This window comes from Magnolia sinica, chromosome 1 (assembly GCF_029962835.1).
Source record: "Magnolia sinica isolate HGM2019 chromosome 1, MsV1, whole genome shotgun sequence".
Taxonomy (NCBI): domain Eukaryota; kingdom Viridiplantae; phylum Streptophyta; class Magnoliopsida; order Magnoliales; family Magnoliaceae; genus Magnolia; species Magnolia sinica.
Window position 1 is genome coordinate 100,965,426 of NC_080573.1, and position 12,530 is coordinate 100,977,955.

A 12,530-nucleotide genomic window follows, 5' to 3' on the forward strand; every position below is an offset into this window, starting at 1 on the left:
CATTGCGCGTTACAGGCCCTTTAACTCTTGGTGAAGACAAATTCATTCGAAGACTCTTTACATTTCGTACTCTCGTCCTGCGAGACATCACGACAGTCCAGCCCTTATCTCCTTCCAGCAGCTGAGGTGAAGCAGATACAACTCCAGCTATCGCTCGAGTCAGGCTGTTCTTGCTTGTAAGAAGTCGAGTCGTGCATTTCGAGGGTTAGTTCGGCACGTATTTTATCATGAACCCGGTCGGAGTGAAACAGAGGCTCACTTTTCTCGCAGAAATTGCCATTGATTGTAACTTGTGGTTGAATTTGGAAACCTTTAATCATAAAATACAACTATAGTTAGTGTTTGAAGATTCAAATAATCTATCTTAGAGATGAAGGAGAGAATGTTCCCATTGAGAGTCGCCATTTTGGCATCAGAAAGACGCCAAACTATAATGAAAGTTCTTAACTATCTCAATGTTAATGTTAAATAAGTTAAAATTCCCCAGCAGAGTCGTCATTTTGGAGTCAGAGAGACGTCAAACTATGATGAAAGTTCTTAACTATCTCAATGTTAATGTTAAATAAGATAAAATTTCCCAGTAGAGTCGTCATTTTGTTTTGAACAAGAAACAAATGTATTTGATTTGGGAGATTATCTTATTTAAGTATAACAGAGAAAAAGTATTTAGAACGATCATCATATTTTATTAGTACTAAGTTCATCTATATCCCTTCAATATCCCTTAATTCCAAGATAGATTATTTGAAATAAACAAATTGTAATTAACAAAGCTTATATGTTAAATCTTGAATTCAGTAGCATTTCAACAGTTGCTTCAGTTATCTCCTAGGACTTAGGAGGAATGTTGAATGGATCAACCAATCTCTCTTTAGAGCTTGTCCTTCGTGCCAAGGAGAGAGCCTGAAGTAATGAAGATCGAACTTGAATGCTTTCAGCAACTCCGGCAGCATTTCAACCCCTATTTAGCACTGGCCACATAATGACCTAGTTGCGCAACCCGCGCAACCGGTTTGTCAGTTGCACGGTCAGCGCAACTGATGAGTGGGTTGCGCGGCTCGCGCAACTGACCCCTTCTTTTGCTCACCTTTAGTCTTCTTTTAGAGCTCTACTCTTCTTCCAAAATCTCTCTCTCCCAAATAAGAGGGGGAGTGGGGTATTTATAGGCCCCCACACATGCCAACCCTCGATCTTTGTGCCATGGAGCCCACTTTGCATCAGATCTGACCATTTATCTTGATCACTTTCTGCTCTTGATTGCGTTGCCCGCGCAACAGAGAAGCTGGTTGCACGGTCCGCACAATAGTACACTCAGTTGCGCGACCTGCATAAGAATAAAATCTGTTTTTCACATGTTAAACTGTTTACACCACTCGCGCAAGTGCTTCAACTGGTTGCGCGGCCTGCGCAACCATTACTTGTTGAGCGACCCACGCAACTGCCAAACAAGTTTTCTTAGTTCTTTCTCCTTTCTTCACTTAATATTTGATTTCTAATCTTCATCTTTTCTTGATGATTTTTTATGCTACAACACCCTAATGTGCTTCCGTTATACAAACTTTTACAGGAATGATCTGGGTCATGTTATCCAAATTGTATCATCACTTGTCCAAATAATTGGGATAGGGTTCCATCCAAATTACTTGGCTCAGCCCCCAGTCCAGATAGGCCCTTAAGACTAAATACACCCAATGTGCATTTGCATTAATTTATGTAGAATACTTATACATATTTGCAAATAAACATGTGCACACAATCAAATCACATGCACATGGACCTACGTGTCTATGTACATAAACATATAAATTGCATTAGAATATGAATGCAGAGATCCACATGCACAAAACATGCATACAAGAAACATAGATGCGTGATGTATGTAAAGACCCACACGCACATAGGAGTTGCATAATGTATTTGTAGACCCGCACAGACAGTACGTACGTTAAACAAGGTCACCTTGGTCAGAACACATGAGAACAACATGAAGATAGTTGTGTTTCGTCCAAGTAGTTGGAAGCCAAGACCAACAACCAAAACTCACATTTAGTCTAAGAAGAACGCACTCTATGCTACGATGTATGCTTCATAAAACATCTCCACATTACATGTGGTAACTGTGATCAGGACTGTTGATTTCCTAAGCTATCACAACAATGGTCAAATAGCACAAGAATCTTAAGTGATTGGACTATGCTAGTCATCTGATCAGTTGCTTGCCGATGGATGGCTAAAAAGATTGAACTAAAATAGAACAACAGCCAACATTCAACATAGGAGTGCAACTCAGGCAGGTTGGTTCAGGTTGAGGGTCAAACCCGGGCCCAACATGACCTCAAGAGGACCCAACTGCAACCCAACCTAACCTGAGGTGCCCCACCCTAACCCAACTTGAAGTCACCTATACAACCCAACATGACCAAATACATGTGATCATTCCCAACCCGAATTTGTTCAACCCAAACCTAACCCAAATACAAATCGGGTTCTCATTTTCTAACCTGAACCCAGCTCAAGGACCCTGACAACCTGAACCCAAGTCGAGGACCTTGACAACCTGACCCGAACTCAGGTTGGGTCATTGGGTTCAAGTTTGACCAAATCCAAGTTTTAGGCCTAATTCAACGACAAAATGAACAGAGATCAGACAGAATTCATCCAATCAGGGCAGTATCGGGCTATGGCCAATCAATGTGGTGACCAACCAGATAAGCAGCCCAGATCACCATAGGCATTTGCCATGTCTATGGTGGGGACTGCAAGGGACTTCCATGAAGTGCACACCATATTAGCATTTCTCAAAATAGAATGACCAAAAACCTTCAAATTACAAGAACCACCAAATGAAAAAATAAAAAAAGAAGAAGAAGAAAGAAAGAGAGACTAATGATCCAGTGATTGTGTATAAAATACACTGGATCATCCATGTATGTATCAGACTGATGACCATCCAATCATCTGGCCATGAATAGACAATGGTGGGACGCCTCTTCACGCATGAGTGACCCATTGTCATTTAGAGGATGAGACTTTGAGAAACTGACCTGTGAAGCTGTTATTCCTTTTAACTTGAACACAACCTTTCTTAAGCTCCATGAAATTGCCGGCAAAGCAGAAAAGAAACAAGACAATTCACCACGCCATAAGCCTGAAATTTGCTAAAAGTTTCAAAAGGAAAAACGATCAGGCATATAAGTATGCACCATCGTTCGATACATTGTCCATCATCCACTGTCCATTACTGAAAGGATCTCAAGATAGTACACAGCCAAAAAGTCCATTGAACAGTCAGCACTAGAGGTGTAAATGGGCCGGGTCAGGCCCTACCCATTAGTTAAATACCAGGACCCAGGTTCGGCCCAGCCAGCAAGCTACGGATTCAGTCCCAAGCCTGGCCTGGCCCTCTAGCCTAGAGTGCAGACTGATAATGTTAAACATGAAGGGGTCTGGGCCAGGCTGTCCTGTAGGCCTTTACACACACTTGGTTATGAGGCCTGACATTCATGACCAGGCTCAATCAACGGCTCACCCAAACCCAACGAAAAGAAAATTGTGGCAGAGCTAGTCTGGCCCATTTGTTAAACCCCTGGTCAGTAGATGAGCATTCATACCCTGAACAATGATTATCTAGCTTATACACCGGATTCTCCTTTTAAAAGAAATCTAAATCTCTCAAAATCTCATACCTGGACACCAGCCCACCATCTGCAGGTAACATCATCATTCATGCTATCTGACTCGTTGGTCCAATCCCATAAAATCCCCCTATTCTTCCTCACACCTAAAAAAAAAAAATGTCTTCAAAGCATAATTTTCCCACAGTAACACCTCATCCTGTAGAATCATCAGCTGGGGTCATGCCTAGCAAGTGTGGCATATATTGAGCAACGGTGTAATACTAACTTGTTATTGTCCAAGCTGACCTTCAAAAACTGTTCAACCCCCTTCCCATGCACTGAAGCATGCAAGCCACATCTCCCCTCCTTAAAGACTGGATAGAGATCTGGACACTCCCACATGCCAGTCCCATTTGATGAAATGAAAGGGAGTAAAAGATTGTCATTCCTCTCATCTGCTTGCTCCCTACTCCAATTCCCATCCTGGACATACCATATGGTCATGGGTTTGTCAAGGAACAAGATCACATCTATTCCGTTGATTGGTGCTGGAGTGTTATGGATGGTGATCAGGTTTTATCCATTCCTCAAGGAAACAATCTGAGAAGTTCTAGGGACCGGCATGTTCTGGACTTCTCAGTTCTGTGTCAATGCATATGTATAGGATCACAGGCTTGTTACCTAGGAGGATCGTGGCAGATCCCGACCTATGCATTGATGTAGCAATGTTTTAAGGTGCAGATTGTGGGATCTATAGGTGTCCAGTTGATCAAGTCCGTTGAGAAAGAGTGGCCCACATAATCTTGCCCCACAGGACTCCATAAGGGTTGTATTGATAGAAGTGGTAGATGCCACAACATTACATAGGTCCTGTTCATTGGAAGATTTGAACACATTAGTTGATGGTACTTGAATTAGACAAATGAAAGAAAAGTTGATCCAAATGTAGAACATAAACCAGTTATTCAGTGAATGACTTATCATCACTGATCAGGCAGTGGTGAGTCAAGTGGCCCACCTGATCAGGTGGTGGGAAGTAATATGAGAAACAGTATTAAATCAGAGTTCCATTGCTCAATGACTTATTAATAAATTGTTCTTACATTTGTTTTCAAATTTAGTTTGGATAATGATTCAATGATGATTATGATTGATGATTTGTATTGAAATCCAAATGTTTTAATTATATTTGGATTTTGTTTTTAGTAAGAAGTAATGTCCAAAGTTAAAGCAAGAGATTTTGCATGGAAATATGTGGCTTATTATATATATCACAATCTCAAGTATCCTGTAGAAACTACATTTTTTACAAAATTTTGTGACAAAAGTGGGTGGGAGGTGTTAGTATTGTGCGCACTGTAAAGCCAATGTTTTATATTTGACCTTGGTTATTTTATTTGTGGAATGATATTCTTTCACCTCAATCAATTGTTTATGTGAAACAAACTAAGCATGCAGGCTTTGATGAAATAAATGGGAGGGTTTCCTCCGGTTGTTCTAGGGAAAGATGAGTTTGGACACAATGGCCACTGGTTAAGGGAGAGTTTTGTTTCATGGATCTTGGTACCTTAAATTCCATGACCATGGTAGTGGAAGTGGGCAATCCATGAAAGGTTTAATTGCCAGTTGTCCTAGGGAAAGATGAGTATGAGCACATTGGCCATTAGTCAAGGGAGAGTTTTGTTTCATAGATCTCAGTACCCTAAATTCCATGACCATGGTAGCGAGAGTGGGCAATCCATGGAAGGTTTAATTGGTCATCCTGTGTATGGGAACCAACAATGAGTTGGGATGGAAGGTCTCCACCATCAGGTTTAACTGTGACCGAGCCCTATCCCACATGGGTGTGTGATTGTTCACAGAATGTAGGTTCTTGTGTCTAGGCCTAGCTGGCACACTTGCATCGGAGGATCACATTGAGTCTCTAGTTAGGGAGGCTCATCATGCCTGGACCGGATTGACTTGAACATGTACCAGCTTTGACTAATCCTTTAACCCAAGGTTATGTTGGGACTTCACAGTTCTCGTGTTTTGGGATTTAACTCACCCAATGGGGTTACGTTAGTGAGCGAGTGACATGAGCATGATTGGGCATAGGCATTAGGATGTTGTATAAGAAGCCCACACACTAAAACAAGGGATCCACTTGGTACCCAGGCTACTTATAGAGGACTGGTCTTGATGCTTAGACCATCCATCAAGTGGTCTTTAAGGCTAGACAGCTCTTTGATGTTTAACCAATTGATTTTAACTGTTGATCTTTGATTTTAGACATTAAACTATTTTGTTCACGCTTAATGGAAGATTCGATGGTCAAGATCTAATGATCTGTAGCTTAGACTAGCATGGGAATTGGTCAAAGATAGTGGCCACAGTAAGTGGAGGGATTTGGTCAATTTGGGTGCACGGATAAGGTGGCTTGGAGACTGTAGTGGGGCAATACCAAAGTCCCTAAGGGTGAGGAGCACCATGCTAGTGTTTCCTTCTGAAACCCGACTCCTCATTATAAATATATCATATCTCAAAGCAAGGAGGGAGGGAGAGAGAGAGAGAGAGAGAGAGAGAGAGAGAGAGAGAGAACCCTAGACATCCCCACCCCTTGGGACACACAAGAGAGGGGGGGGGGGGTGGACACAATGCCCTTCTCCTTCCTAATCCGTTCCATATGTATGCACACACGTGCGGATGGCTCTTTGGTGTGCACCTAGGCAGCCTTACCTTGGTTAGGTTGTGCAGGTGTTTCCGCTCTCTGCTTTCTAAGATGGATTGGGGGAAATTCTCCTACTTCAGAAGTCAACATCGGATTTTTACATTGGTCATACGACACAAATCTGAGGTAAATTTTTATTTTATTGATTTGCAACCTTTTAGAATTTGATATATCTAGACGACGATCCTTTGTTTATATTTAGAATCTGGATATTTTGGAAATTTATGCTTTCATGTCTTTCTAAAATTCACCAAGTTGACTCAACTAAAACATCACTCAGCTAGAACCCACCATAGCATAAAGTTATGCTTGAATGTGACAGAAGAAGCAAAGGAGTGCTCAAAAAGTCTTAAAGAGTGTTAAATAAATAGAAAAAATAATAATAATAATAATAAAGTGATTTTTACTACTTGATTGTGCCCTAAGCTTTGACAAGTCCTTTGACCCAAGGTCATGTTGGGACTTCATGGTCCTAGTGTTTTGGGCTTTAACTCATCCTACAAGGTTACATTGGTAGATAACATAGCCATATGGTTGGCACAGGCACTAGGATGCGGTATAAGACACCCACACGCTCCATATTTGGGATGCTCATAGAGGATTGATCTTGATGTTTGGACCATTCATCAAGTGGGCTTTAAGCTGGATAGAATGTTTTGAATGTTTAAGATGTTTAATCGGTCAATTTTAACTGTCAAATTGTTTTGATCACACTTAATGGAAGATTGGATAACCAAGATCCAATGATCCATCTCTTAGACCAGCATGGGAATTGGTTAAGGATGGTAGCCACAGTAAGAGAAGGGATTTGGTTAATTTGGGTGCATGGATAAGGCATACTTTCAGACTTTCTGTGGAATGGAGCATACCAAAAGGAAGTGAGAAAGAAGGGGATGGTGCCCCTCTCCTCCATACTTACGCAAGTCCACCTGTTGACAGCTCTCTAGCGCACACCCAGCCAACCCTGCCCTGGCCAGGTTGTGTAGGTGTTTTTGCAATTGTTATTTTTGGGACAGATCAGGGAAAGACTTACTTGGGAGAATCAACATCAAACTTTTTACATCAATCATATGGCACAAATCCGAGGTAAAATTTTATTTTATTCACTTATAGCTTCTTGGAATTTAATAAATATATAGAGGGGCATCCTTTGCTTAAATTTAAAATATGAAAATTTTGAAAATTTTACAATTCCATGTCTTTCTAAAATTCACCAACAAGAGGTTGACTCACCTAAAACATCACTCGGCTGGAACCAACCATAGGATAAAGTTGTGCTTGAATGTGACGGGAGAAGGAAAGGAGTGCTCAGAAAGTCTTGAAGAGTATCACATAGATAAAATAAAATAAAATAAATAAGGTGATTTCTACAAAAGTAATTCAAATCATGCTAAGAACAATTTCATGCACAAAGTTTGTTATTTCGCTTGCCCTTTCAAGTGTTTGTGAATAAATTTTTGTCTTCCCAATATCCTTCAGCATCACTCTATGCAATGGGCGGTGCATTGAATCTCATCCATCAACTTCTTCCCAACACACATAATTTGGATGATTGTATGTAATGACACAAAAAACATTTCCACTTAGTTCTTCAACAACATCATCAAGATAACTTGGATAACAAATTGTGATCTTTTATTGAATCCAAGGCATTGATAGACTAATAGGATAATGTTCTTATAGTAATTGTATGAATATCAAAATATCACCGATATTATCCATATCTCCAGCTTGGTGATATCAATAACATTGGTAGCGATAACACTGGTAATATAAAAAATTCCAAGCATTGGGAATGTATCGCTAAGCATCGTCAATGTATCGATATCACCAAGCATAAACAATTGAAATCATCACCTTTCGAGGGAAATTGTTATGAGGGACTTATGATAGTTACCATTCGATCTGAAGCAAATACGACTGAAACAGTGAAACCTCCATGATGTCCTTCCATAATATCCAAATTTGACTTTCCTTCCCATAATCATAATGACGATGTATCACCAATATTTTTTATATGTAAATTCCAGGTGTCACTTGTATCACCAATGTATCAATATCGTCAATGTATTGCCAATATTTTCAACTGTGTAAATTCCATGTATCGCCAGTGTATCAATGATATTTCAATAATATCGCCAATGTATCAATATTTTATTTTAAATTTTTATGTGGATGCATGGTTGTATGCAGTGTTCAATTTATCAACGATAATATCACGATATTATTATTATCGCAACATGGGCGATATTGAGACCACAGTCTTTTGTTTCCTTTCCATCTGTCGATGATTTCTCAACGAAATATCATGTATTGTCAATATTCTGAACTATCGATGGATATTTGGATGGTTGGATGAATTGTTGGATGGATAAGATGGGATTGATGGAATGGTTGGACTAATTTCTTACAACAGCACATGCTTTTAGGCCCTCATTAATTGGAAACTTATTATATATGCATTCTTTTTGCAATTTTTTTATTCTTAAATATGAAAATATGTGTATTTTAGAATCTTCTAAAGTTTCACTAAAAAAATCCCACCATTTTCTCCATGTTTTTCCTGCATTTTCGATTAACGGCGATATTGATATGTTTTCGTATCCTTGACTAGCGGAACTTGTATCGAACACGACTTGTAGGACAATTTAAAGGAAGTTAATCAAGCATCTACTTTTCCATTTGTCCAACTATCTAAAAAGAAAAAATGTGCAAACATACACTTTCCATCATTCCTTTTATACTTTCATCATAATGTTAGTTATATTATCAACTTATTCCTTAAGTATCAACGTTTTCATCTCATGCATTGATGTTGGCTTAAGACCTAGACCGAATTTTCTAATAGTTTGCCACGTAGCCCAAAAGTATGGGCTATTGCAAAAGATAAATGAGGGGGATTCTCATAAAAGAATCTGCCAATTATCCTACATTTCTCTCTTCCTTGTTCCACCTTCAATTCAATATTGTTTGTCATTATTCACTAATGAAAAACTGATCCATATAACCCCTTGCTCTTACTGGTTGAACTACTAGGTATAGTAATAGGTCCACCATTACCAATCTCATACCCATCATCACCAGTTTATCCTCCCTCCACGTGGCATGAACACATCATTTTTTTTACTTTTATTTTCTTTGATGCCCTTTAGACCGGCCAAAACACCCTTTCTAACTACTAGGTATAGTAATAGGTCCGCCATTACCAATCTCATACCCATCATCACCAGTTTATCCTCCCTCCACGTGGCATGAACACATCATTTTTGTTACTTTTATTTTCTTTGATGCCCTTTAGACCGGCCAAAACACCCTTTCTTGCTTCTTCCATCAATTCTTGGACACAATTTTATCCCATGGTGGGTTCCAACGGAGTGATGTTCCAAGCAACTAAAGACTCCCCCATCCCCCCGCATGCACGCGCTAGCGCGAGTACACAGAGGTATGCACATGCGGACATGCCCGGTTAAAGGTTTTTAGGCTTGCGCGTGCATATGGGCTTGGGCATAGTATAGCATACTACACAAGAGTCTTATGAGAAGGATACTTTATAAACACGTTTTTCTCCAGTTTTCCATCCGATGTGGGACAAAGTTTTGCCTATGAAAACATGAAAAGAAACACAAGTTTTCCTCCTTTGAAAAAAAAATTTTCTTGTAATTTTGAAATACCTACAACAATACCCCACTTATTTCAAAATAACAAGAAAAAAAAAAAGTTGGGCATTGCAAAGAGGTACTGTGCATAAATGACAGTGACATAGTCTTGAACCTCACTTGATAAAAATGTGCTTGTGTTACAAGAAATTGGTGAATTTAATCTTGAACTAAATTTCTTTTAATGTAGACCGCACACAAGGCACACAGTAGTTTTAGAACACAAGGCACATAGTAGTTTTAGAAGTATATAAAGTGCTCAGAGCTGCACGTTACGGCGATGTGCAATATCCTAAATTCATGAGCGCTTATTAAGGGATATACCCAACATTTTCGTTACAGAGATTTGCATTGCTTACATCATAGAGAGGGGATTAGAGAAATAAATTTTTCTTCAAAATTCATGTAATGCATTTCTACCAAGAATCACATAAAAACATGTTTTTCCCATTGAACCTAATTCTTGATATCTCCAGTCCTTAGGTTGGGTTAATATTTCCACTTATTCATTTTTCTATTACCACTTATTCATTTTTCTATTAGCTCAAGTCCCATCTTCTTCGATGTTTCCCAAACTTTCTCCCTAACTAAGCCTTTGATTAAGGGATCCGCTATGTTGCCATTGAATCTAATGAGATATAGAGTTATTACACCATTTTTCAGTAGTTGTCTCACACAACCATGCTTCAGACAGATTTGTCTGGATTTCTCATTATAGCACTTATTATTAGCTCTTCCTATAATAGCCATGCTATCACAATGAATGGATATGAGAGGTATCGATTTCACCCAAAAAGGTATATTAATTACTAATGTTTTAATCCATTCTGCCTCTTCATTGTTGCTACCAAAGCCACCATTTCAAATTCCATAGTGGAATGAGCAATACAAGTTTGTTTTTTAGATTTCTAACAGACAACTCCGCCTACCAAGGTAAAGATATAGCCACTATTAGATTTGGAATCATCTACACCTTAATTCCAACCTACATCAATATATCCTTCAATAACAATTATGTATCTTTCGTATTGAATACCAAGATCCCAGGTCCTTTTAAGATACCTAAAGACCTTGTATATAGCATTACAATGCCTGTAACTCGAATAACTAGAATATCTACTTAGTTTACTCACTGCAAAGGCTATGTCTAGTATAGTGCAATTTATAGCATATGCCAGACTACCAATGACACTGGCATATACAATCCGAGATACTTCTTTACCACTATTTCTTTTTAGTTTTATGTTAGGGTCAAAAGGAGTACAAACTGGTTCACAATCGAAATGATTATATTTTCTTAAAACCTTCTATACATAATGGGATTGGGTTAAGATTATACTAGATTTATTCTGACTAATCTTAATCCTTAAAATGACATTATCTTCACTAAGGTCTTTCATGTCAAAATGAGAAGATAAAAAGACTAGTTTCATGAATATTCTCTAGTCTTGTACCAAAGATCGAAAGATCGTCCACGAATAGGCACACCATAACATTAACACCAGAGTTGCCAGACACCTTTGAATAAAGGCATCTTTCACCCTCATTGTACATAAACCCATTAGACATCATCACATGATCGAATTTTTTATGCCATTATCTAGGAACTTGTTTAAGTGTATATAAAGACTTTAAAAGTTTACACACTTTGTTTTCTTGTCTAGATACAACAAAACTTTAGGTTGCTCGCTATATATTTCATCTTCCAATTCACCATTTAAGAAGACGGTCTTAATGTCTATTTGGTGAATTAGAAGATTATTAATAGAAGATATGGCAATCAAAATATGAATGGATGCCCTCTTAGATACAAGGGAATATGGATCAAAGTGGTCAACCCCTTCCCTTTGCTTAAATCCCTTGGCCATCAACCTAGCCTTATATTTTTTTAATAGAATCTTTTGCTCTACATTTTCTTTTGGATATCCATTTGCATCCTAAGGTTTTTTCCCTAGGAGGTAGGTCCAGTAATTTTCAGGTGTTATTAGTCTTACTAGAATCTATCTCATCAATGACTGCTTTTTTCAATAACATCATGCGAGGATAAAGCATCTTCTAATGTCACTGGGTCACCTTCTAGTTGAGCTAAAAACACATGAAAATCAGGATCATAATCCTTAGCTATTTTAGGCAGTTTATTCCTAATCTTTGGTTCAAACTCAGATTCTCCTACGTCTATAGTTTGAGAGCTAGAAGGTTCATTTATTTTAATAGAGGAACCCCCACTGGATTGACCCCCATTATTCTTTAATTTATAAGGAAATGTATTTTCATGAAATTCCGCATCTTTAAATTCAATAATGATATTTTCACTGATATTTAGGAATTTATAGGCTTTACTATAAGATGCATACTCTACAAATACACACCTGTAAGTTCTAGATCCTAACTTAGGTCTCTTGGGATCAGAAAGCCTAACATGGGCAAAACAGCCCCAATGACTAAAATAACTAACATTTGGTTTTCTATCCTTCTATAATTCATATGGGATTATTTTAAATTTTGTTGTAGGCACTCTATTTAGGATATAACAAGCAAAATATAGTG

General features: G+C 38.5%; 1 protein-coding gene across 3 annotated transcripts in view; it reads right to left on the bottom strand.

Annotated features, from left to right (window-relative positions):
* Positions 1 to 12,530, bottom strand: part of LOC131252555 (pentatricopeptide repeat-containing protein At2g33680) — a 30,173-nt gene that overhangs the window by 14,857 nt on the left and 2,786 nt on the right. Inside the window, exon 1 of one of the 3 annotated variants that reach the window (XR_009174537.1) lies at positions 3,045 to 3,844. The exons of 1 other annotated variant lie outside the window; for it this stretch is intronic. The gene's annotated coding sequence lies outside the window, so the exon portion shown is untranslated. Of the gene's footprint in view, positions 1 to 3,044; positions 3,845 to 4,267; positions 4,488 to 12,530 lie in introns of those variants that run through there. One more of the 3 variants, XM_058253153.1, reaches the window with a different exon arrangement.